The 26,170-nt window shown below is 51.1% G+C and overlaps 2 non-coding genes across 2 annotated transcripts; both read right to left on the bottom strand.

Moving 5' to 3' along the window:
• Window positions 1-162: 162 nt before the first annotated feature.
• Window positions 163-234, bottom strand: trnae-uuc (transfer RNA glutamic acid (anticodon UUC)). The gene has a single exon. It is a non-coding gene; the product is annotated as a tRNA-Glu (tRNA).
• Window positions 235-1,119: 885 nt separating this feature from the next.
• On the bottom strand, window positions 1,120-1,191 carry trnae-cuc (transfer RNA glutamic acid (anticodon CUC)). The gene has a single exon. It is a non-coding gene; the product is annotated as a tRNA-Glu (tRNA).
• Window positions 1,192-26,170: the final 24,979 nt, after the last annotated feature.

Raw genomic sequence — 26,170 nt, 5'->3', positions numbered from 1 at the left:
TGGCATTTTACAGAAGGCAAGAAAGTACATTGTGTGTCACTCTAATGGGTTGTGAGATAAAGGAATGATGGGCAGCCCCTTGTTGCAACCACAGCAGTGTAAAACTGATAGGGATCAGGAGCAATCACTGGCATCAGAACGAACAGCACTTTGCAAATAACGTTCCCTGACCGGGAATCGAACCCGGGCCGCGGCGGTGAAAGCGCCGAATCCTAACCACTAGACCACCAGGGAAGCACATGGTACGATCTTGCAGGCCATCAGTCCAAGCCTCTTTTTCCTATTTGTCTCTGCATTTCACGTCCCTTTCTCCCCAAGCAAGCTGCTCGGCCAAAATGGCATTTTCTTTTCGTACATAGAAACACAGAACATTCAGGGCACAGAAGGAGGCCATTCAGCCCATCGTGTCTGCGACGGTCATCGAAGAACATGAAACACTTGTTCAGACAATGACAGCACCAAGTTCGGGTCGGCATGCACTCGAAATGGATGAAAGATGTTGGGCATTGAGGGACGATGGGTTTTGCTGATGCCAGGAGAAATAAACTCAAAGATCTCATCTCCCTCCTTTCAGGTACTGATAATGTTCAAGAGATGTTCTCACTGCCTCAGGCCCATTATCTCCAGTCGCACACTCCTTCCAATCTTGCACATCTTCCTTAGCTTTGAAAACGCTCATTTTTTACACTGGAATTCAATTTGAAGAAAGAGGTGCTGTGATTAGTTGGTGTTGTTAAGGAGATGTCGTGCCAGGAGAGACATAAATGGCTAATGAGAACAGTTACTGTTCTGACACTGTGAGCTACAGTTAAAGGTTGGCGACAATTAAAGTGACAAGCAACAGGTCTTTTCCGAATCTTGGGAGAAATGGCAAAAAAAATCTTCCCACAAACTTTGATCAGCGTCAACACATTTTAAAGAAATGTAGGCATTTTACAGAAGGCATGAAAGTGCATTGTATGTCGCTCTAATGGCTTGTTAGATTAAAGAATGATCGGCTGCCCGCTGCTCGATTAGCATTTATGTTGGCGAAAAAGCTAATGTTGATCAGGAGCAAGCATTGGGCTCAGTGATGGGACATTCGTTGGCACCAGAACGACGAGCACCAAGAAAGCAATCTTCCCTGACCGGGAATCGAACCCGGGCCACGGCGGTGAGAGCGCCGAATCCTAACCACTAGACCACCAGGGAAGCTACGGCTGATGCATGCGAGAGAGGAGTCCAACCTTTTCTTTCCTAATTGTCCCTTTGAAATTCAGGTCTCTTTCGATCCAAAAAAAAGCTGCTCACCCAAAATGGCATTTTCTTTTCGCACATTGGAACATAGAACATTCACGGCACAGTGGGAGGCCATTCGGCCCATCGTGTTCAGACTGGTTCAGACAATGACAGCACCAAGTTCGGGTCGGCATGCACACAAAATGGATGAAAGATGATGGACTTTGAGAGACGATGGGTTTTGCAGATGCCAGGATAAATAAACTGAAAGAGCTCATCAGCCTGCTTCTTTCAGATACTGAATGTCTTTATGCTCAAGAGATGTTCTCACTGCCTGAGGCCCATTATATCCAGTCGCACACTCCTTCCAATTTTGCACACCTCCCTTCGCTTTGAAACCGTGCATTTTTTTTTACACTGGGCCTCATTTTGAAGAAAGCGGTGCTGTGATCAGCTGGTGTTGTTAAGGAGATGTAGTGGCAGAAGAGACATAAAAGTCTAAAAAACAGTGACTGTTCTGACACTGTGAGCTATAGTTAAAGGTTGGCGACAATTAGAGTGTCAGGCAGCAGATCTTTTCCAAATCTGCTGGAAATGGCAACAAAAACCTTCCCACAAACTTTGATCAGCGTGACGACTCTTTTAAAATAAATACTGGCATTTTGCAGAAGGCAAGAAAGTACATTGTGTGTCACTCTCATGGGTTGTGAGATAAAGGAATGATGGGCAGCCCCTTGTTGCAACCACAGCAGTGTAAAACTGATAGCGATCAGGAGCAATCACTGGCATCAGAACGAACAGCACTTTGCAAATAACGTTCCCTGACCGGGAATCGAACCCGGGCGACAATTAAAGTGACAAGCAACAGGTCTTTTCTGAATCTTGGGAGAAATGGCAAAAAAAATCTTCCCACAAACTTTGATCAGTGTCAACACATTTTAAAGAAATGTAAACAATTTTACAACACCAAGTTATAGTCCAACAATTTTATTTTAAATTCGCAAGCTTTCGGAGGCTTCCTCCTTCCTCAGGTGAACGAAATGAAATCCTCGAAATGAAATCGCATTTATAATTCACAGAACATTGCTTGATGATTACAGACAGTTTTTTCAACTGCTCGTTGCCAAGGCAATCAGTGTGCAGACAGACAGTTGTTACCTGCAAGGTCTCAGAATATACAAATCACCAAAAAAAATAAATAAATAAATAAACAGAGATCGAGAGGTAGAAACATAGAAAAGACAGCAACTGACCCGTTATATTAAAAACAGATAACATTTGTTCGCTGGTGGGGTAATGTGTAGCGTGACATGAACCCAAGATCCCGGTTGAGGCCGTCCTCATGGGTGCGGAACTTGGCTATCAATTTCTGCTCGACGATTTTGCGTTGTCGTGTGTCTCGAAGGCCGCCTTGGAGTACGCTTGCCCGAAGGTCGGTGGATGAATGTCCATGACTGCTGAAGTGTTCCCCGACTGGGAGGGAACCCTCCTGTTTGGCGATTGTTGCGCGGTGTCCGTTCATCCGTTGTCGCAGCGTCTGCATGGTCTCGCCAATGTACCATGCTCTGGGTCATCCTTTCCTGAAACGTATGAGGTAGACAACGTTGGCCGAGTCACAGGAGTATGAACCATGCACCTGGTGGGTGGTGTCCTCTCGTGTGATGGTGGTATCTGTGTCGATGATCTGGCATGTCTTGCAGAGGTTACCGTGGCAGGGTTGTGTGGTGTCGTGGACGCTGTTCTCTTGAAAGCTGGGTAATTTGCTGCGAACGATGGTCTGTTTGAGGTTGGGTGGCTGTTTGAAGGTGAGTAGTGGAGGTGTGGGGATGGCCATAGCGAGGTGTTCGTCGTCATTGATGACATGTTGAAGGCTGCGGAGAACATGGCGTAGTTTCTCCGCTCCGGGGAAGTACTGGACGACAAAGGGTACTCTGTTGGTTGCATCCCGTTATGAACCTTCTCTGTCGGTTCAGCCCACAGAAGCTGCTTGGCGGCTTCCCACCTTCGGAAGTCCAGTTGGGAGCCTGAGTCCGACCACAACCTCCAGTCACTGAGGCTTATTCATGTATTCAACACATGTGTGACGCAGAGTCTGAAACTGGAGGTTCTGGAAGTCCCTGCACCTGGAGAATTGAGTCTTTATTGGGGTCTTGCAAAGGTCTCAGCCATCGACCTTTGCTGGATGCGATCTACCAAACTCCAGGGCCGTTTGGTCGGTCTTGATCAGCACCCTCCAGTTGTGGCCAATGTAGACAGCGTCTATAGTGCCTCCGCCAACCTGCTTCACACTTTTCAGTTCACTGATCCAACTGCTGAACTTCAGTCGTGAAAGCATCAGAGGGAAAGTCATCGCTCAGGAAACTGGTCCTGTTCCACCCACCACAATCCAAATAGTGGGACATGTGGGTTTGGCGGAGCTTCCTTCAGTGTTTGACGCATATTCGTGTTCTCCACCACCAAATCCATAGTGGCCAGCTTTACTTATTGCAGGATAATGCCTCACAGGTGAATTGAGGGAGCAATCCCTGCCACAGAGTGAGGACCACTTTCAGAGAGCATCACTGCAGCAGCAGGTTGTGTGGCTGCCATTAATAAAGGAGCAGGGTCTATCGTCCAGTGGATCTTGTATCACCACTTAGCTTGGCTGCGCATCTTGGAGTTCCTTCAGTAACTGCAGCAACAACCACTGCAGATGCCCTTAGATGCTGAGGGCTTCTGTGGCGAGCGAGTGGAGGAGCTGCTTCAGGGTACAAGCATCTCCAGCAGAACTTTCAGGCATTCCCGGATTGGCATGCAAGGAGACACTGTCTCACTTTGCAGCTGAGCCCACCCCATCTACAGGCCCTTTCAGGGACAGCAGTCTTTTCAAAGCTTTCGCCGGACTGCAATGTCTTTGTGTCATGTTAGCCCGTCTTTCCAGATTAGGACCTGGAAAGCAGGGAGCACGCAACAAGTAACCTTCAAGGCCCTCTCCAGCTCTCCCTCTCCAAGCAGTGATTCCTGCCTTTGATAGCCCACCACAGATGTGGATGGATGAGCCATTTCTACTACTTCCATGTGGAAATGGATCACTCGGGACACTTGGGACTCGGAGACCAGAATTAGTGAGCATCCAATGCATTAGCTCCTTGAGCCTTCATGTTTTCATAATGTAGTTTGGTTTGACCATCAAAGCAACCAGCTACTAATGGGCAAACTGGCAGTTGAGATCAGTATCTTCGACCATCCACACTGAGAGCGAGTGAGTGATAGTCATAGTCATCTTCTTCCTCCAGAAGGACGAACTGTTGGGGATATTTCACCAGTTAAGCCTTGCTCCATCAATTAAGTTTCCACAGGCCTCCTTTGTCACAGCATCTGAACTAGAGCTGCTGGTCCTGAGATCACAGTGTTCTCCAGGTATTGGTGCTGCAGCCATCAGGCTGTTCAGCTTCGATATGGGTGGGAGGCTACATTCAGGATCAATGGACTTCTAGGCCAATCGATATGGATGAGTTCACTTGGCATTTCAACAGGCTCAAGGTTTGAATGCTACAATAAGACATTATATACCTTCAGACTTGATGCGGCGTAAGTCACTGCGCCTCCAGACACACAATTTGACAGTAGTCCGGAGCGCCTACAAACAGGGAGGGGCCCAGACCCGGTACCTCTGTCAACATGACACGTTACTTCCCATTGGTGCTTGAAGCATGGGTTGATATTCTTGGTGCCAATTTTGGTCGGGATGGACAATAAAACAGTCGGCACACTCAGCTAACTTGTAATCCACCCTGACGAGTGGATGATCCACACGTAGGTAGTCCAGAATATCATCAGGAGTTGGGGAGTTAACAAATCAATCAACTTGCTCACATTACTGGACAATCACCAATCTGCTAAAGGACCTCAGGCAGTCAGGGTGGAGACTGGGATAGTCTCTCATTCTTTTGTTTCTAGATTATGTTGTTCAGGATTGCCTGATCTCCAGAATGCTGTAGAAAATTACAGCAGAACGTGATTCTCGTTAAACCTTTCCTGGCCTCACAAACCATGCTTCTCAGGCACTCCGGTTTTGAATGCTGCCAGTCTGACTTGAGGAGTCCACGGGAGAACACCAAGTCTTTTGAAGACCCTATAAGGTCTATTAGAGATCGAAAAGTTAACATATGTGTGGAGATGGAAGATATGGGTATGGTTCTCAATTAATACTTTGCATGTTTCTTCACAAAAACAGGGAATGATGCAGAGATTGAAATTAAGAATGAGTGTGAAATAATGGATGGGATTAACATAGTGAGAGAGGAAGTATTAAGGGGTTTAGCATTTATGAAAGTAGATAAACCGCCAGGCCCGGATGGAATGCATTTCAGGCTGTTAAGAGAAGCAAGGGAGGAAATAACGGAGGCTTTGACTATCACTTTCCAATCCTCACTGGCTCGGCCAGAGGATTGCAGGAATGCTAATGTTGTACGGTTGTTTAAAAAGCGAGAAACAGAAAGACCGAGTAATTAAAAACCAGTGAGTGTAACCTCGATGGTGGGCAAATAATTGGAATCGATTCTGAGGGACAGCATAATCGTCATTTAGAAAGGCACAGGTTAATCAAGGACATTCAGCATGGATTTGTTAAGGGAAGTTTGTGTCTAAATAATTTGATTCAATTTTTTGTGCACTTAACAAGGAGGGTTGATCAGGGTAACATATACGATGTAGTGTACATAGATTTTTGCAAGGCTTTTGACAAGGTCCCACATGGCAGACTGGTTAACAAAGTAAAAGCCCATGGAATCCAAGGGAAAGGGGCTAGTTGCTCCAGAATTGGCTCAGTGGTAAGAACAAAGGGTAATGGTTGATGGTTTTTTTCGTGATTGGAAGGCTGTTTCCAGTGGGTTACCACAAGGCTCAGTACTAGGTCCCTTGCTTTTTGTGGTATATATTAATGATTTGGACTTGAATGTGGGGGGCTTGATCAAGAAGTTTGCAGACGATATAAAAATTGGCTGTGAGTTTGGTAGTGAGGAGGAAAGCTATAGTCTGCAAGACGATATCGATGGACTGGTCAGGTGGGCAGAAAAGTGGCAAATAGAATTCAATCCAGGGAAGTGTGAGGTAATGCATTTGGGGAGGTCAAACAAGGTAAGGGAGTACACAATAAATGGTAGGATATTGAGAAACAAAAGGGACCTTGGAGTGCATGTCCACAGATCCTGAAAGTAGCAGGACAAGTCGATAAGCTGGTTAAAAAGGCATACGGAATACTTCCCTTTATTAGCCGTGGCATAGAATATTAGAGCAGGGAGGTTATGCTAGAAATGTATAAAACATTGGTTAGTCCACAGCTTGAGTACTGCGTACAGTTCTCGTCACTACATTACAGGAAATATGTGATTGCACTAGAGAGGCTACAGAGAAGATTTACGAGGATGTTGCCAGGGCTTGAGAATTTTAGCTATGAGAAAAGATTGGATAGGCTGGGGCTGTTTTCTTTGGAACAAAGGAGGCTAATTGGGAGATTTAATTTAGGTATGTAAAATTATGATGGGACTAGATAGAGTGGATAGGGAGGACCTTTTTCCCTTAGTAGAGGGGTCAGTGATCAGGGGGCATAGCTTTAAAGTAATTGGTCTGCGGATTAGACGGCAGCTGAGGAGAATTTTTTTTTTACCCAGAGGGTGGTGGAGGTCTGGAACTCACTGCCTGAAAGAGTGGTGGAGGCAGAAACCCTCAAATCATTGGCAAAGTAATTGGATGCACACTTGAAATGCCGTAACCTACAGGGCTACGGACCATGTGCTGGAAAGTGGGATTAAGCTGGAGAGCTCTTTTTCTGCCGGCACGGACGCAATGGGCCGAATGACGTCCTTCTATGCCGTAACTTTCTGTGGTTCTATGACTCTACCTTTCTTATGGAATCTTCATTCTTCATTCGGACGTACTCCACACACTGCTGGACACAGTCCGAGTGGTACTCAGGGCGAGAAGGGTGGGCACTGCAAGGGAACACACTCTGGCTTCCAGCACAAACAGATCTAATTGATTGTTATTCACGGCTGCTAGATCCAAACAGTAAGGTGAACCTTCAGGATCAGGATCCTGCTAGCTTTTGATTGATGGCCTGGCTTTTGAGATGGAATGTCTATCAGATTCGGGTAGATTAGCAGTATGGTACTGACCGTGGTGGACACAGTACTTGTTTCCCAAACACACCTCTAACATGGAGCCACCCTCCTATCTTTACCAGGTATCACTGCTCAGGTTGGCATTCGTAGGTAATGCTCACTTTATCATAAGTGTCCTGGTCACTTATGATAACGTCCCTTTTAAACTCAACCCTTGTAAACTGCTCCCTTTTAAACTGCCCTCTTGGCAGCTGCTCCCTTGTAAACTGTCCCCTTGTAAAATGATCCCTTGCAAACCGCCCCTTTGTAAATGGATCCGTTGTAAACTGCTCCCTTATAAACTGGTCCCTTGTAAACTGATCCCTTGTAAATTGGTCCCTTGTAAACTGCCCACTTGTAACTTGATCCCTTGTATAATGCTCCCTTGTAAACTGCTCCCTTGTAAATTACCCCCTTGTAAACTGATCCCTTGTAAACTGTTCCCTTGTAAACTGATCCCTTGTAAACTTTCCTCTTATAAATTGTTCCCTTGTAAACTGATCCCTTGTAAACTGATCCCTTGTAAACTGTCCCCTTATAAACTGTTCCCTTGTAAACTGATCCCTTATAAACCGTTCCCTTGTCAACTGATCCCTTGTAAACTTTCCCCTTATAAATTGTTCCCTTGTAAACTGATCCCTTGTAAACTGATCCCTTATAAACTGTTCCCTTGTCAACTGATCCCTTGTAAACTGTCCCCTTTTAAACTGCCCCGTTGTAAACTGCCTCCTTGTAAATTGCCCCCTTGTAAACTGATCACTCGTAAACTGCCCCATTGTAAACTGACCCTTTGTAAACTGATCCATTGTAAACTGATCCCTGTAAACTGATCCCTTTTAAACTGCTCTCTTTTAAACAGCCCCTTGTAAACTGATCCCTTGCAAGCTGCTCTCGTGTAAACTGCCCCCTTGTAAACTGATCCCTTGTAACCTGCTCTCGTGTAAACTGCCCCCTTGTAAACTGATCCCTTGTAACCTGCTCTCGTGTAAACTGCCCCCTTGTAAACTGATCCCTTGCAAGCTGCTCTCGTGTAAACTGCCCCCTTGTAAACTGATCCCTTGTAACCTGCTCTCGTGTAAACTGCCCCCTTGTAAACTGATCCCTTGTAACCTGCTCTCGTGTAAACTGCCCCCTTGTAAACTGATCCCTTGTAACCTGCTCTCGTGTAAACTGCCCCCTTGTAAACTACCACCTTGTAAGTTGATCTCTTTTAAGCGCCTCTTCATTCTTCAAATAACTCGTCACTTTCCACCCGCCAGCTTGTCTCTTGGGTCTTGTGGGAAGTGTTTGGTCCGTTTCTTTTCCTTGTCCTGATTTGCCTTTGGGTGCAGATTATTGAATATTTTCACGGCTGAGATGAATAGATTTTGGACTCTAGTGGAATCAAGCGATATGAGAATCGGGCGGGAAAGTGGAGTTGAGGTCGAAGCTGAGCCATGATCTGATTGAATGGTGAAGCAGGTTCGAGGGGCCATATGGCCTACTCCTGCTCCTATTTCTGATGTTCTTATGTTCTTATATCAACAAACTGAGTTTTGTGGTGTGCTAAAAGTTAACGTTGCTCGGGAGCCGGTGAGGGAGGGGAAAACCTGTGTCGTGCCCTGCAAAGTCAGGATGCTTATAAAATGTCTTGAAGAGGAGGTCACGTTATCAGTGATTTTCCCTTACATCGTGATAATTAGATTTACATTCTAGCCCATTCGTCCCGTCAATGTTTTGGAACTGGTGTTTCATCCAGTTACTGCTGGCTCAGTAACTGTATTCCAATCCACTGAGCACAGTACGGCCGAAAGGAATGGGATCAGATCCCAGTGAATTAAAGGAATGGGATCAGCTCCCAGTGAATTAAAGGAATGGGATCAGCTCCAATGGATTAAATGCATGGGATCAGATCCTAGTGAATTAAAGGAATGGGATCAGATCCCAGTGAATTAAAGGAATGGGATCAGATCCCAGTGAATTAAAGGAATGGGATCAGATCCCAGTGAATTAAAGGAATGGGATCAGATCCCAGTGAATTAAAGGAATGGGATCAGCTCCCAGTGAATTAAAGGAATGGGATCAGATCCCAGTGAATTAAAGGAATGGGATCAGCTCCCAGTGAATTAAAGGAATGGGATCAGCTCCCAGTGAATTAAAGGAATGGGATCAGCTCCCAGTGAATTAAAGGAATGGGATCAGATCCAATGGATTAAATGCATGGGATCAGATCCCAGTGAATTAAAGGAATGGGATCAGATCCAGTGGATTAAAGGCATGGGATCGGATCCCATGGAATTAAAGAAATGTGATTAGATCCCAATGAATTAAAGGAATGTGATCAGATCGCTGAGAATTAAAGCAATGTGATCAGATCGCAGAGAATTATGGAATGGGATCAGATCCCAGTGAATTAAAGGAATGTGATCAGATTCCAGAGAATTAAAGGAATGTGATCAGATCGCAGAAAATTATGGAATGGGATCAAAACCCAGTGAGTTAAAAACATGGGATCAGATCCCAGCGAATTAAAAGCATGGGATGAGATCGCAGCCAATTAGATGGTTGGAATCAGATCTCAGCAAATTAAATGAATGGGATCAGATTCCAGTTAATTAAAGGCATGGGATCATATCCCAGAGAATTAATTGAATGGGATCAAATCACATCGAATTAAAGGCATGGGATCAGATCCCAGCGAATTAAACGCATATTATCAGATCCCACCGAATTGAATGAATAGGATCAGACACAGTCCCCTCCCTCCACAATCTGACACAGTCCCCTCCCCCAAAAATCTGACACAGTCCCCTCCCCCAAAAATCAGACACAGTCCCCTCCCCCCACAATCTGACACAGTCCCCTCCCCCAAAAATCAGACACAGTCCCCTCCCCCCACAATCAGACACAGTCTCCTCCTCCAAAAATCTGACACAGTCCCCTCCTCCAAAAATCAGACACAGTCCCCTCCCCCAAAAATCAGACACAGTCCCCTCCCCCCACAATCTGACACAGTCCCCTCCCCCAAAAATCAGACACAGTCCCCTCCCCCCACAATCAGACACAGTCTCCTCCTCCAAAAATCTGACACAGTCCCCTCCTCCAAAAATCAGACACAGTCCCCTCCTCCAAAAATCAGACACAGTCCCCTCCTCCAAAAATCTGACACAGTCCCCTCCCCCAAAAATCAGACACAGTCCCCTCCTCCAAAAATCAGACACAGTCCCCTCCTCCAAAAATCTGACACAGTCCCCTCCCCCAAAAATCAGACACAGTCCCCTCCTCCAAAAATCTGACACAGTCCCCTCCCCCAAAAATCAGACACAGTCCCCTCCTCCAAAAATCAGACACAGTCCCCTCCCCCAAAAATCAGACACAGTCCCCTCCCCCCAAAAATCAGACACAGTCCCCTCCCCCAAAAATCAGACACAGTCTCCTCCCTCCAAAAATCAGACACAGTCCCCTCCCCCAAAAATCTGACACAGTCCCCTCCTCCAAAAATCAGACACAGTCCCCTCCCCCAAAAATCTGACACAGTCCCCTCCTCCAAAAATCAGACACAGTCCCCTCCCCCAAAAATCAGACACAGTCCCCTCCCCCAAAAATCAGACACAGTCCCCTCCCCCAAAAATCTGACACAGTCCCCTCCTCCAAAAATCAGACACAGTCCCCTCCCCCAAAAATCAGACACAGTCCCCTCCCCCCAAAAATCAGACACAGTCCCCTCCTCCAAAAATCAGACACAGTCCCCTCCCCCAAAAATCAGACACAGTCCCCTCCCCCAAAAATCAGACACAGTCCCCTCCCCCCAAAAATCTGACACAGTCCCCTCCTCCAAAAATCAGACACAGTCTCCTCCCCCAAAAATCTGACACAGTCCCCTCCTCCAAAAATCAGACACAGTCCCCTCCCCCCAAAAATCAGACACAGTCCCCTCCTCCAAAAATCAGACACCGTCCCCTCCCCCAAAAATCAGACACAGTCCCCTCCTCCAAAAATCAGACACAGTCCCCTCCTCCAAAAATCAGACACAGTCCCCTCCTCCAAAAATCTGACACAGTCCCCTCCTCCAAAAATCAGACACAGTCCCCTCCTCCAAAAATCAGACACAGTCCCCTCCCCCCAAAAATCTGACACAGTCTCCTCCTCCAAAAATCAGACACAGTCCCCTCCCCCAAAAATCAGACAAAGTCCCCTCCCCCAAAAATCTGACACAGTCCCCTCCTCCAAAAATCAGACACAGTCCCCTCCCCCAAAAATCTGACACAGTCCCCTCCTCCAAAAATCAGACACAGTCCCCTCCCCCAAAAATCAGACACAGTCCCCTCCCCCAAAAATCAGACACAGTCCCCTCCCCCAAAAATCTGACACAGTCCCCTCCTCCAAAAATCAGACACAGTCCCCTCCCCCAAAAATCAGACACAGTCCCCTCCCCCCAAAAATCAGACACAGTCCCCTCCTCCAAAAATCAGACACAGTCCCCTCCCCGAAAAATCTGACACAGTCCCCTCCCCCAAAAATCAGACACAGTCCCCTCCCCCCAAAAATCTGACACAGTCCCCTCCTCCAAAAATCAGACACAGTCCCCTCCCCCAAAAATCTGACACAGTCCCCTCCTCCAAAAATCAGACACAGTCCCCTCCCCCCAAAAATCAGACACAGTCCCCTCCTCCAAAAATCAGACACCGTCCCCTCCCCCAAAAATCAGACACAGTCCCCTCCCCCAAAAATCTGACACAGTCCCCTCCTCCAAAAATCAGACACAGTCCCCTCCCCCAAAAATCAGACACAGTCCCCTCCCCCCAAAAATCAGACACAGTCCCCTCCTCCAAAAATCAGACACAGTCCCCTCCCCCAAAAATCAGACACAGTCCCCTCCCCCAAAAATCAGACACAGTCCCCTCCCCCCAAAAATCTGACACAGTCCCCTCCTCCAAAAATCAGACACAGTCTCCTCCCCCAAAAATCTGACACAGTCCCCTCCTCCAAAAATCAGACACAGTCCCCTCCCCCCAAAAATCAGACACAGTCCCCTCCTCCAAAAATCAGACACCGTCCCCTCCCCCAAAAATCAGACACAGTCCCCTCCTCCAAAAATCAGACACAGTCCCCTCCTCCAAAAATCAGACACCGTCCCCTCCCCCAAAAATCAGACACAGTCCCCTCCTCCAAAAATCTGACACAGTCCCCTCCTCCAAAAATCAGACACAGTCCCCTCCTCCAAAAATCAGACACAGTCCCCTCCCCCCAAAAATCTGACACAGTCTCCTCCTCCAAAAATCAGACACAGTCCCCTCCCCCAAAAATCAGACACAGTCCCCTCCCCCAAAAATCTGACACAGTCCCCTCCTCCAAAAATCAGACACAGTCCCCTCCCCCAAAAATCTGACACAGTCCCCTCCTCCAAAAATCAGACACAGTCCCCTCCCCCAAAAATCAGACACAGTCCCCTCCCCCAAAAATCAGACACAGTCCCCTCCCCCAAAAATCTGACACAGTCCCCTCCTCCAAAAATCAGACACAGTCCCCTCCCCCAAAAATCAGACACAGTCCCCTCCCCCCAAAAATCAGACACAGTCCCCTCCTCCAAAAATCAGACACAGTCCCCTCCCCCAAAAATCAGACACAGTCCCCTCCCCCAAAAATCAGACACAGTCCCCTCCCCCCAAAAATCTGACACAGTCCCCTCCTCCAAAAATCAGACACAGTCCCCTCCCCCAAAAATCTGACACAGTCCCCTCCTCCAAAAATCAGACACAGTCCCCTCCCCCCAAAAATCAGACACAGTCCCCTCCTCCAAAAATCAGACACCGTCCCCTCCCCCAAAAATCAGACACAGTCCCCTCCTCCAAAAATCAGACACAGTCCCCTCCCCCAAAAATCAGACACAGTCCCCTCCCCCAAAAATCTGACACAGTCCCCTCCTCCAAAAATCAGACACAGTCCCCTCCCCCAAAAATCTGACACAGTCCCCTCCTCCAAAAATCAGACACAGTCCCCTCCCCCAAAAATCAGACACAGTCCCCTCCCCCAAAAATCAGACACAGTCCCCTCCCCCAAAAATCTGACACAGTCCCCTCCTCCAAAAATCAGACACAGTCCCCTCCCCCAAAAATCAGACACAGTCCCCTCCCCCCAAAAATCAGACACAGTCCCCTCCTCCAAAAATCAGACACAGTCCCCTCCCCCAAAAATCAGACACAGTCCCCTCCCCCAAAAATCAGACACAGTCCCCTCCCCCCAAAAATCTGACACAGTCCCCTCCTCCAAAAATCAGACACAGTCCCCTCCCCCAAAAATCTGACACAGTCCCCTCCTCCAAAAATCAGACACAGTCCCCTCCCCCCAAAAATCAGACACAGTCCCCTCCTCCAAAAATCAGACACCGTCCCCTCCCCCAAAAATCAGACACAGTCCCCTCCTCCAAAAATCAGACACAGTCCCCTCCTCCAAAAATCAGACACCGTCCCCTCCCCCAAAAATCAGACACAGTCCCCTCCTCCAAAAATCTGACACAGTCCCCTCCTCCAAAAATCAGACACAGTCCCCTCCTCCAAAAATCAGACACAGTCCCCTCCCCCCAAAAATCTGACACAGTCTCCTCCTCCAAAAATCAGACACAGTCCCCTCCCCCAAAAATCAGACACAGTCCCCTCCTCCAAAAATCAGACACAGTCCCCTCCTCCAAAAATCAGACACAGTCCCCTCCCCCAAAAATCAGACACAGTCCCCTCCCCCAAAAATCAGACACAGTCCCCTCCTCCAAAAATCAGACACAGTCCCCTCCTCCAAAAATCAGACACAGTCCCCTCCCCCAAAAATCAGACACAGTCCCCTCCTCCAAAAATCAGACACAGTCCCCTCCTCCAAAAATCAGACACAGTCCCCTCCTCCAAAAATCAGACACAGTCCCCTCCTCCAAAAATCAGACACAGTCCCCTCCCTCCAAAAATCAGACACAGTCCCCTCCCCCCAAAAATCAGACACAGTCCCCTCCCCCCACAATCAGACACAGTCCCCTCCTCCAAAAATCAGACACAGTCCCCTCCCTCCAAAAATCAGACACAGTCCCCTCCCTCCAAAAATCAGACACAGTCCCCTCCTCCAAAAATCAGACACAGTCCCCTCCTCCAAAAATCTGACACAGTCCCCTCCCCCAAAAATCAGACACAGTCCCCTCCCTCCAAAAATCAGACACAGTCCCCTCCCCCAAAAATCAGACACAGTCCCCTCCCCCAAAATCAGACACAGTCCCCTCCTCCAAAAATCAGACACAGTCCCCTCCCCCAAAAATCAGACACAGTCCCCTCCCCCAAAAATCAGACACAGTCTCCTCCTCCAAAAATCAGACACATTCCCCTCCTCCAAAAATCAGACACAGTCCCCTCCTCCAAAATCTGACACATTCCCCTCCCCCAAAAATCTGAAACAGTCCCCTCCCCCAAAAATCTGAAACAGTCCCCTCCTCCAAAATCTGACACAGTCCCCTCCTCCAAAAATCTGAAACAGTCCCCTCCCCCTAAAATATGACACATTCCCATCCCACAAAATTTGACATAGTTCCCTCCCCCAAAAATCTGACACATTCCCCTCCCCCAAGATTAACTATTTAGATATCTGACATTTTAACAGCATTAGCTCGCCTGTCTCCTGAACAGATCACAGAATAATTTCGCCTCGGACGTTGGAGCAAAACGGGCGATAGCGATTCGGCAGCCCTGTTTTGTGCTCGGTCCGATTTCCTTTTCCATTGACTGTTGCTTTTCCCGATGAGATGTTGAACCAGGGCCCCCTCTATCTGTTTCAGTGGACGGAACAGATCCGACAGCACTAAGGCGTGAAGAGTAGGAGAGTCCCCCGATGTTCCAATGAACATTTATCCCCCAACTTTCTGCTCGGGTGTGAAACTGGCGGTAGAAATCAGCGGATTCACAGAAGTTGTTCGATTTTCATTTCAATCATCAGAAACACCAGTTCTACGCCCGAGTGTTAAGTTTTTGTTTGTTCATTCTTGAGCTGTGGGCGTCGCTGGTAAGGCCACATTAATTGCTCACTTCAATTACCCTGAGAAGTTGCTGGTGGGCCTTCTTCAACGGTTGACGTCGCTGTTTCAGACAACTGAATGGCTCACTCGGGCACTTCTGAGAGCAGGTAACCTAACAGTCGAACACATTGCTGAGGGATTGGAGTCATATATAGGTCAGACCGGGTAAAGACGGCTGGTTTCCTTCCCAAAAATCATTGATAAACCTGTTTTTAAATGAAACTGGGACAGTTTAATGGTCTGTGATATCACTTTTTAAAAGATCCAATTTCTTTTCAACTGAATTCGAATTCTCAAACTGCCAGCTTAACTCAAGTTCGCTGGGTTATTAACACCGTTTCTGGATTATCAGTCCAGTAATATAATCACTACACTACCGTATCGTGATAGTTGGAAGCTAGTCCATTAAATGGCCTGATATCTCATTGCAATTTGTTGGGATATGAGAGAGAATTGGTTGCCTGGTGTGCCTACATTACCACAGTTACTCAGCTCAAAAGTACATGAAAGGTGTTAGAAAATGCAAGTATTTTCTTTTCTTCTTCCGATTACTTGTTCAACCCACTATATATATATTATTGCTTCGTGTATAGTGATTATTATGACATGTCTGTCTTGTGATATTTGGCATTAAACCATAGTCTAGTCTCCCGCCCCCTCGATCGGTCAGTCTGTAGATCGGTTCATATTCCTTGTATGTGTTTGTTCTAATCTGACCATTGCTCAGTACAATGGATTATTGGGTCCCATCTCTTGATTTTTGACGTATGATGAAGACAGTGAGAAGTTTTGGTATTTTGTTATCCCAGAGTGGAGAGGGGAGAGAAACTGCTTATGGTGGTGAACTTAAAAGAAAACAGAAAATAATATAAATATACAGCAGATCCGTCAGTACCTGAAAAATAGTTTCATCACAAAAAGTTACATCATAAGCAACATGACCAGAAACATCAAACTATCTTCTTTCCGCTCAAATGCTGACGAACCAGCTGTGTATTTAGACCATCTTCTGCTTATTTTTTAGGCCCAGAGTAGTTCAGACTGGAGGGCCTGACATGGGTCCTGCCCACTTGCTGCAGTATAATTTCCACTGGTTGAATAAACTTTCACAACGTTTTACTTTATGAGCGGGTGGGTGAATTTATCATTACAAGTTCTTCAATTTCACTCTCTCCAGTCCCCTTGTGTAGTTCCAGCTGTTTAAAAATTCACCCTTCAGTGTGTAAATGACAGGAATCTGCACTAAAGAAATTGTTTCAGCAACGATTGTTTTCTCATTTTGGGAAGGCAGGAAAGTATTGATAATTTACCCAGTTTCCATAGCAGCCCAGACTGAGCCCCACCCTGGGACCTTACTGTCTGTGCGTTTACCCAGAGTCCCACTGCAGCCCAGACTGAGCCCCACCCTGGGACCTTACTGTCTGTGATTTTACCCAGATTCCCACTGCAGCCCAGACTGAGCCCCACCCTGGGACCTTACTGTCTGTGCGTTTACCCAGATTCCCACTGCAGCCCAGACTGAGCCCCACCCTGGGACCTCACTGTCTGTGCGTTTACCCAGTTCCCCACTGCAGCCCAGACTGAGCCCCACCCTGGGACCTTCCTGTCTGTGATTTTACCCAGATTCCCACTGCAGCCCAGACTGAGCCCCACCCTGGGACCTGACTGTCTGTGATTTTACCCAGATTTCCACTGCAGCCCAGACTGAGCCCCACCCTGGGACCTTACTGTCTGTGATTTTACCCAGATTCCCACTGCAGCCCAGACTGAGCCCCACCCTGGGACCTTACTGTCTGTGATTTTACCCAGAGTCCCACTGCAGCCCAGACTGAGCCCCACCCTGGGACCTCACTGTCTGTGCGTTTACCCAGAGTCCCACTGCAGCCCAGACTGAGCCCCACCCTGGGACCTTACTGTCTGTGCGTTTACCCAGATTCCCACTGCAGCCCAGACTGAGCCCCACCCTGGGACCTCACTGTCTGTGATTTTACCCAGATTCCCACTGCAGCCCAGACTGAGCCCCACCCTGGGACCTTACTGTCTGTGATTTTACCCAGATTCCCACTGCAGCCCAGACTGAGCCCCACCCTGGGACCTTACTGTCTGTGATTTTACCCAGATTCCCACTGCAGCCCAGACTGAGCCCCACCCTGGGACCTTACTGTCTGTGATTTTACCCAGATTCCCACTGCAGCCCAGACAGAGCCCCACCCTGGGACCTTACTGTCTGTGCGTTTACCCAGAGTCCCACTGCAGCCCAGACTGAGCCCCACCCTGGGACCTTACTGTCTGTGCGTTTACCCAGTTTCCACTGCAGCCCAGACTGAGCCCCACCCTGGGACCTTACTGTCTGTGATTTTACCCAGATTCCCACTGCAGCCCAGACTGAGCCCCACCCTGGGACCTTACTGTCTGTGATTTTACCCAGATTCCCACTGCAGCCCAGACTGAGCCCCACCCTGGGACCTCACTGTCTGTGATTTTACCCAGATTCCCACTGCAGCCCAGACTGAGCCCCACCCTGGGACCTTACTGTCTGTGATTTTACCCAGAGTCCCACTGCAGCCCAGACTGAGCCCCACCCTGGGACCTTACTGTCTGTGATTTTACCCAGATTCCCACTGCAGCCCAGACTGAGCCCCACCCTGGGACCTTACTGTCTGTGATTTTACCCAGATTCCCACTGCAGCCCAGACTGAGCCCCACCATGGGACCTTACTGTCTGTGATTTTACCCAGATTCCCACTGCAGCCCACACTGAGCCCCACCCTGGGAGCTTACTGTCTGTGCGTTTACCCAGTTTCCACTGCAGCCCAGACTGAGCCCCACCCTGGGACCTTACTGTCTGTGCGTTTACCCAGATTCCCACTGCAGCCCAGACTGAGCCCCACCCTGGGACCTTACTGTCTGTGCCTTTACCCAGATTCCAACTGCAGCCCAGACTGAGCCCCACCCTGGGACCTTACTGTCTGTGCGTTTACCCAGTTTCCACTGCAGCCCAGACTGAGCCCCACCCTGGGACCTTACTGTCTGTGCGTTTACCCAGAGTCCCACTGCAGCCCAGACTGAGCCCCACCCTGGGACCTTACTGTCTGTGCGTTTACCCAGATTCCAACTGCAGCCCAGACTGAGCCCCACCCTGGGACCTTACTGTCTGTGATTTTACCGAGATTCCCACTGCAGCCCAGACTGAGCCCCACCCTGTGACCTTACTGTCTGTGCGTTTACCCAGTTTCCCACTGCAGCCCAGACTGAGCCCCACCCTGGGACCTTACTGTCTGTGCGTTTACCCAGATTCCCACTGCAGCCCAGACTGAGCCCCACCCTGGGACCTTACTGTCTGTGATTTTACCCAGATTCCCACTGCAGCCCAGACTGAGCCCCACCCTGGGACCTTACTGTCTGTGATTTTACCCAGATTCCCACTGCAGCCCAGACTGAGCCCCACCCTGGGACCTCACTGTCTGTGCGTTTACCCAGAGTCCCACTGCAGCCCAGACTGAGCCCCACCCTGGGACCTCACTGTCTGTGCGTTTACCCAGATTCCCACTGCAGCCCAGACTGAGCCCCACCCTGGGACCTTACTGTCTGTGATTTTACCCAGATTCCCACTGCAGCCCAGACTGAGCCCCACCCTGGGACCTTACTGTCTGTGATTTTACCCAGATTCCCACTGCAGCCCAGACTGAGCCCCACCCTGGGACCTTACTGTCTGTGCGTTTACCCAGAGTCCCACTGCAGCCCAGACTGAGCCCCACCCTGGGACCTTACTGTCTGTGCGTTTACCCAGTTTCCACTGCAGCCCAGACTGAGCCCCACCCTGGGACCTTACTGTCTGTGATTTTACCCAGATTCCCACTGCAGCCCAGACTGAGCCCCACCCTGGGACCTTACTGTCTGTGATTTTACCCAGATTCCCACTGCAGCCCAGACTGAGCCCCACCCTGGGACCTCACTGTCTGTGATTTTACCCAGATTCCCACTGCAGCCCAGACTGAGCCCCACCCTGGGACCTTACTGTCTGTGCGTTTACCCAGATTCCCACTGCAGCCCAGACTGAGCCCCACCCTGGGACCTTACTGTCTGTGATTTTACCCAGATTCCCACTGCAGCCCAGACTGAGCCCCACCCTGGGACCTGACTGTCTGTGCGTTTACCCAGATTCCCACTGCAGCCCAGACTGAGCCCCACCCTGGGACCTTACTGTCTGTGCGTTTACCCAGATTCCCACTGCAGCCCAGACTGAGCCCCACCCTGGGACCTTACTGTCTGTGATTTTACCCAGATTCCCACTGCAGCCCAGACTGAGCCCCACCATGGGACCTTACTGTCTGTGATTTTACCCAGATTCCCACTGCAGCCCAGACTGAGCCCCACCCTGGGACCTTACTGTCTGTGATTTTACCCAGATTCCCACTGCAGCCCAGACTGAGCCCCACCCTGGGACCTTACTGTCTGTGCGTTTACCCAGATTCCCACTGCAGCCCAGACTGAGCCCCACCCTGGGACCTCACTGTCTGTGCGTTTACCCAGATTCCCACTGCAGCCCAGACTGAGCCCCACCCTGGGACCTTACTGTCTGTGCGTTTACCCAGAGTCCCACTGCAGCCCAGACTGAGCCCCACCCTGGGACCTTACTGTCTGTGATTTTACCCAGATTCCCACTGCAGCCCAGACTGAGCCCCACCCTGGGACCTTACTGTCTGTGCGTTTACCCAGAGTCCCACTGCAGCCCAGACTGAGCCCCACCCTGGGACCTTACTGTCTGTGCGTTTACCCAGATTCCAACTGCAGCCCAGACTGAGCCCCACCCTGGGACCTTACTGTCTGTGCGTTTACCGAGATTCCCACTGCAGCCCAGACTGAGCCCCACCCTGTGACCTTACTGTCTGTGCGTTTACCCAGTTTCCCACTGCAGCCCAGACTGAGCCCCACCCTGGGACCTTACTGTCTGTGATTTTACCCAGATTCCCACTGCAGCCCAGACTGAGCCCCACCCTGGGACCTTACTGTCTGTGATTTTACCCAGATTCCCACTGCAGCCCAGACTGAGCCCCACCCTGGGACCTCACTGTCTGTGATTTTACCCAGATTCCCACTGCAGCCCAGACTGAGCCCCACCCTGGGACCTCACTGTCTGTGATTTTACCCAGATTCCCACTGCAGCCCAGACTGAGCCCCACCCTGGGACCTTACTGTCTGTGATTTTACCCAGATTCCCACTGCAGCCCAGACTGAGCCCCACCCTGGGACCTCACTGTCTGTGATTTTACCCAGATTCCCACTGCAGCCCAGACTGAGCCCCACCCTGGGACCTTACTGTCTGTGATTTTACCCAGTTTCCACTGCAGCCCAGACTGAGCCCCACCCTGGGACCTTACTGTCTGTGCGTTTACCCAGATTCCCACTGCAGCCCACACTGAGCCCCACCCTGGGACCTCACTGTCTGTGATTTTACCCAGATTACCACTGCAGCCCAGACTGAGCCCCACCCTGGGACCTTACTGTCTGTGCGTTTACCCAGATTCCCACTGCAGCCCAGACTGAGCCCCACCCTGGGACCTTACTGTCTGTGATTTTACCCAGATTCCCACTGCAGCCCAGACTGAGCCCCACCCTGGGACCTCACTGTCTGTGCGTTCACCCAGAGTCCCACTGCAGCCCAGACTGAGCCCCACCCTGGGACCTCACTGTCTGTGATTTTACCCAGAGTCCCACTGCAGCCCAGACTGAGCCCCACCCTGGGACCTTACTGTCTGTGCGTTTACCCAGATTCCCACTGCAGCCCAGACTGAGCCCCACCCTGGGACCTTACTGTCTGTGATTTTACCCAGATTCCCACTGCAGCCCAGACTGAGCCCCACCCTGGGACCTCACTGTCTGTGCGTTCACCCAGAGTCCCACTGCAGCCCAGACTGAGCCCCACCCTGGGACCTTACTGTCTGTGCGTTTACCCAGATTCCCACTGCAGCCCAGACTGAGCCCCACCCTGGGACCTCACTGTCTGTGATTTTACCCAGATTACCACTGCAGCCCAGACTGAGCCCCACCCTGGGACCTTACTGTCTGTGCGTTTACCCAGATTCCCACTGCAGCCCAGACTGAGCCCCACCCTGGGACCTCACTGTCTGTGATTTTACCCAGATTCCCACTGCAGCCCAGACTGAGCCCCACCCTGGGACCTTACTGTCTGTGCGTTTACCCAGATTCCCACTGCAGCCCAGACTGAGCCCCACCCTGGGACCTTACTGTCTGTGATTTTACCCAGATTCCCACTGCAGCCCAGACTGAGCCCCACCCTGGGACCTTACTGTCTGTGATTTTACCCAGATTCCCACTGCAGCCCAGACTGAGCCCCACCCTGGGACCTTCCTGTCTGTGCGTTTACCCAGATTCCCACTGCAGCCCAGACTGAGCCCCACCCTGGGACCTTACTGTCTGTGATTTTACCCAGAGTCCCACTGCAGCCCAGACTGAGCCCCACCCTGGGACCTACCTGTCTGTGCGTTTACCCAGATTCCCACTGCAGCCCAGACTGAGCCCCACCCTGGGACCTCACTGTCTGTGATTTTACCCAGATTCCCACTGCAGCCCAGACTGAGCCCCACCCTGGGACCTCACTGTCTGTGCGTTTACCCAGATTCCCACTGCAGCCCAGACTGAGCCCCACCCTGGGACCTTACTGTCTGTGATTTTACCCAGATTCCCACTGCAGCCCAGACTGAGCCCCACCCTGGGACCTCACTGTCTGTGCGTTTACCCAGAGTCCCACTGCAGCCCAGACTGAGCCCCACCCTGGGACCTTACTGTCTCTGATTTTACCCAGTTCCCACTGCAGCCCAGACTGAGCCCCACCCTGGGACCTTCCTGTCTGTGATTTTACCCAGAGTCCCACTGCAGCCCAGACTGAGCCCCACCCTGGGACCTCACTGTCTGTGATTTTACCCAGATTCCCACTGCAGCCCAGACTGAGCCCCACCCTGGGACCTTACTGTCTGTGATTTTACCCAGATTCCCACTGCAGCCCAGACTGAGCCCCACCCTGGGACCTCACTGTCTGTGATTTTACCCAGATTCCCACTGCAGCCCAGACTGAGCCCCACCCTGGGACCTCACTGTCTGTGATTTTACCCAGATTCCCACTGCAGCCCAGACTGAGCCCCACCCTGGGACCTCACTGTCTGTGATTTTACCCAGATTCCCACTGCAGCCCAGACTGAGCCCCACCCTGGGACCTTACTGTCTGTGATTTTACCCAGATTCCCACTGCAGCCCAGACTGAGCCCCACCCTGGGACCTTACTGTCTGTGCGTTTACCCAGAGTCCCACTGCAGCCCAGACTGAGCCCCACCCTGGGACCTTACTGTCTGTGCGTTTACCCAGTTTCCACTGCAGCCCAGACTGAGCCCCACCCTGGGACCTTACTGTCTGTGATTTTACCCAGATTCCCACTGCAGCCCAGACTGAGCCCCACCCTGGGACCTTACTGTCTGTGATTTTACCCAGATTCCCACTGCAGCCCAGACTGAGCCCCACCCTGGGACCTCACTGTCTGTGATTTTACCCAGATTCCCACTGCAGCCCAGACTGAGCCCCACCCTGGGACCTTACTGTCTGTGCGTTTACCCAGATTCCCACTGCAGCCCAGACTGAGCCCCACCCTGGGACCTTACTGTCTGTGATTTTACCCAGATTCCCACTGCAGCCCAGACTGAGCCCCACCCTGGGACCTTACTGTCTGTGCGTTTACCAAGATTCCCACTGCAGCCCAGACTGAGCCCCACCCTGGAACCTTACTGTCTGTGCGTTTACCCAGATTCCCACTGCAGCCCAGACTGAGCCCCACCCTGGGACCTTACTGTCTGTGATTTTACCCAGATTCCCACTGCAGCCCAGACTGAGCCCCACCATGGGACCTTACTGTCTGTGATTTTACCCAGATTCCCACTGCAGCCCAGACTGAGCCCCACCCTGGGACCTTACTGTCTGTGATTTTACCCAGATTCCCACTGCAGCCCAGACTGAGCCCCACCATGGGACCTTACTGTCTGTGATTTTACCCAGATTCCCACTGCAGCCCACACTGAGCCCCACCCTGGGAGCTTACTGTCTGTGCGTTTACCCAGTTTCCACTGCAGCCCAGACTGAGCCCCACCCTGGGACCTTACTGTCTGTGCGTTTACCCAGATTCCCACTGCAGCCCAGACTGAGCCCCACCCTGGGACCTCACTGTCTGTGCGTTTACCCAGATTCCCACTGCAGCCCAGACTGAGCCCCACCCTGGGACCTTACTGTCTGTGCGTTTACCCAGAGTCCCACTGCAGCCCAGACTGAGCCCCACCCTGGGACCTTACTGTCTGTGATTTTACCCAGATTCCCACTGCAGCCCAGACTGAGCCCCACCCTGGGACCTTACTGTCTGTGCGTTTACCCAGATTCCAACTGCAGCCCAGACTGAGCCCCACCCTGGGACCTTACTGTCTGTGCGTTTACCGAGATTCCCACTGCAGCCCAGACTGAGCCCCACCCTGTGACCTTCCTGTCTGTGCGTTTACCCAGTTTCCCACTGCAGCCCAGACTGAGCCCCACCCTGGGACCTTACTGTCTGTGATTTTACCCAGATTCCCACTGCAGCCCAGACTGAGCCCCACCCTGGGACCTTACTGTCTGTGATTTTACCCAGATTCCCACTGCAGCCCAGACTGAGCCCCACCCTGGGACCTCACTGTCTGTGATTTTACCCAGATTCCCACTGCAGCCCAGACTGAGCCCCACCCTGGGACCTCACTGTCTGTGATTTTACCCAGATTCCCACTGCAGCCCAGACTGAGCCCCACCCTGGGACCTTACTGTCTGTGATTTTACCCAGATTCCCACTGCAGCCCAGACTGAGCCCCACCCTGGGACCTCACTGTCTGTGATTTTACCCAGATTCCCACTGCAGCCCAGACTGAGCCCCACCCTGGGACCTTACTGTCTGTGATTTTACCCAGTTTCCACTGCAGCCCAGACTGAGCCCCACCCTGGGACCTTACTGTCTGTGCGTTTACCCAGATTCCCACTGCAGCCCACACTGAGCCCCACCCTGGGACCTCACTGTCTGTGATTTTACCCAGATTACCACTGCAGCCCAGACTGAGCCCCACCCTGGGACCTTACTGTCTGTGCGTTTACCCAGATTCCCACTGCAGCCCAGACTGAGCCCCACACTGGGACCTTACTGTCTGTGATTTTACCCAGATTCCCACTGCAGCCCAGACTGAGCCCCACCCTGGGACCTCACTGTCTGTGCGTTCACCCAGAGTCCCACTGCAGCCCAGACTGAGCCCCACCCTGGGACCTCACTGTCTGTGATTTTACCCAGAGTCCCACTGCAGCCCAGACTGAGCCCCACCCTGGGACCTTCCTGTCTGTGCGTTTACCCAGATTCCCACTGCAGCCCAGACTGAGCCCCACCCTGGGACCTTACTGTCTGTGATTTTACCCAGATTCCCACTGCAGCCCAGACTGAGCCCCACCCTGGGACCTCACTGTCTGTGCGTTCACCCAGAGTCCCACTGCAGCCCAGACTGAGCCCCACCCTGGGACCTTACTGTCTGTGCATTTACCCAGATTCCCACTGCAGCCCAGACTGAGCCCCACCCTGGGACCTCACTGTCTGTGATTTTACCCAGATTACCACTGCAGCCCAGACTGAGCCCCACCCTGGGACCTTACTGTCTGTGCGTTTACCCAGATTCCCACTGCAGCCCAGACTGAGCCCCACCCTGGGACCTTACTGTCTGTGATTTTACCCAGATTCCCACTGAAGCCCAGACTGAGCCCCACCCTGGGACCTTACTGTCTGTGCGTTTACCCAGATTCCCACTGCAGCCCAGACTGAGCCCCACCCTGGGACCTTACTGTCTGTGATTTTACCCAGATTCCCACTGCAGCCCAGACTGAGCCCCACCCTGGGACCTTACTGTCTGTGATTTTACCCAGATTCCCACTGCAGCCCAGACTGAGCCCCACCCTGGGACCTTCCTGTCTGTGCGTTTACCCAGATTCCCACTGCAGCCCAGACTGAGCCCCACCCTGGGACCTTACTGTCTGTGATTTTACCCAGAGTCCCACTGCAGCCCAGACTGAGCCCCACCCTGGGACCTACCTGTCTGTGCGTTTACCCAGATTCCCACTGCAGCCCAGACTGAGCCCCACCCTGGGACCTCACTGTCTGTGATTTTACCCAGATTCCCACTGCAGCCCAGACTGAGCCCCACCCTGGGACCTTACTGTCTGTGCGTTTACCCAGATTCCCACTGCAGCCCAGACTGAGCCCCACCCTGGGACCTTACTGTCTGTGATTTTACCCAGATTCCCACTGCAGCCCAGACTGAGCCCCACCCTGGGACCTCACTGTCTGTGCGTTTACCCAGAGTCCCACTGCAGCCCAGACTGAGCCCCACCCTGGGACCTTACTGTCTCTGATTTTACCCAGTTCCCACTGCAGCCCAGACTGAGCCCCACCCTGGGACCTTCCTGTCTGTGATTTTACCCAGAGTCCCACTGCAGCCCAGACTGAGCCCCACCCTGGGACCTCACTGTCTGTGATTTTACCCAGATTCCCACTGCAGCCCAGACTGAGCCCCACCCTGGGACCTTACTGTCTGTGATTTTACCCAGATTCCCACTGCAGCCCAGACTGAGCCCCACCCTGGGACCTTACTGTCTGTGATTTTACCCAGATTCCCACTGCAGCCCAGACTGAGCCCCACCCTGGGACCTCACTGTCTGTGATTTTACCCAG

Source organism: Heptranchias perlo, chromosome 2 (genome assembly GCF_035084215.1).
Source record: "Heptranchias perlo isolate sHepPer1 chromosome 2, sHepPer1.hap1, whole genome shotgun sequence".
Lineage (NCBI taxonomy): Eukaryota > Metazoa > Chordata > Chondrichthyes > Hexanchiformes > Hexanchidae > Heptranchias > Heptranchias perlo.
Note: the sequence above shows the minus strand (reverse complement) of the source record. Positions and strands in the feature narration are given on the sequence as shown.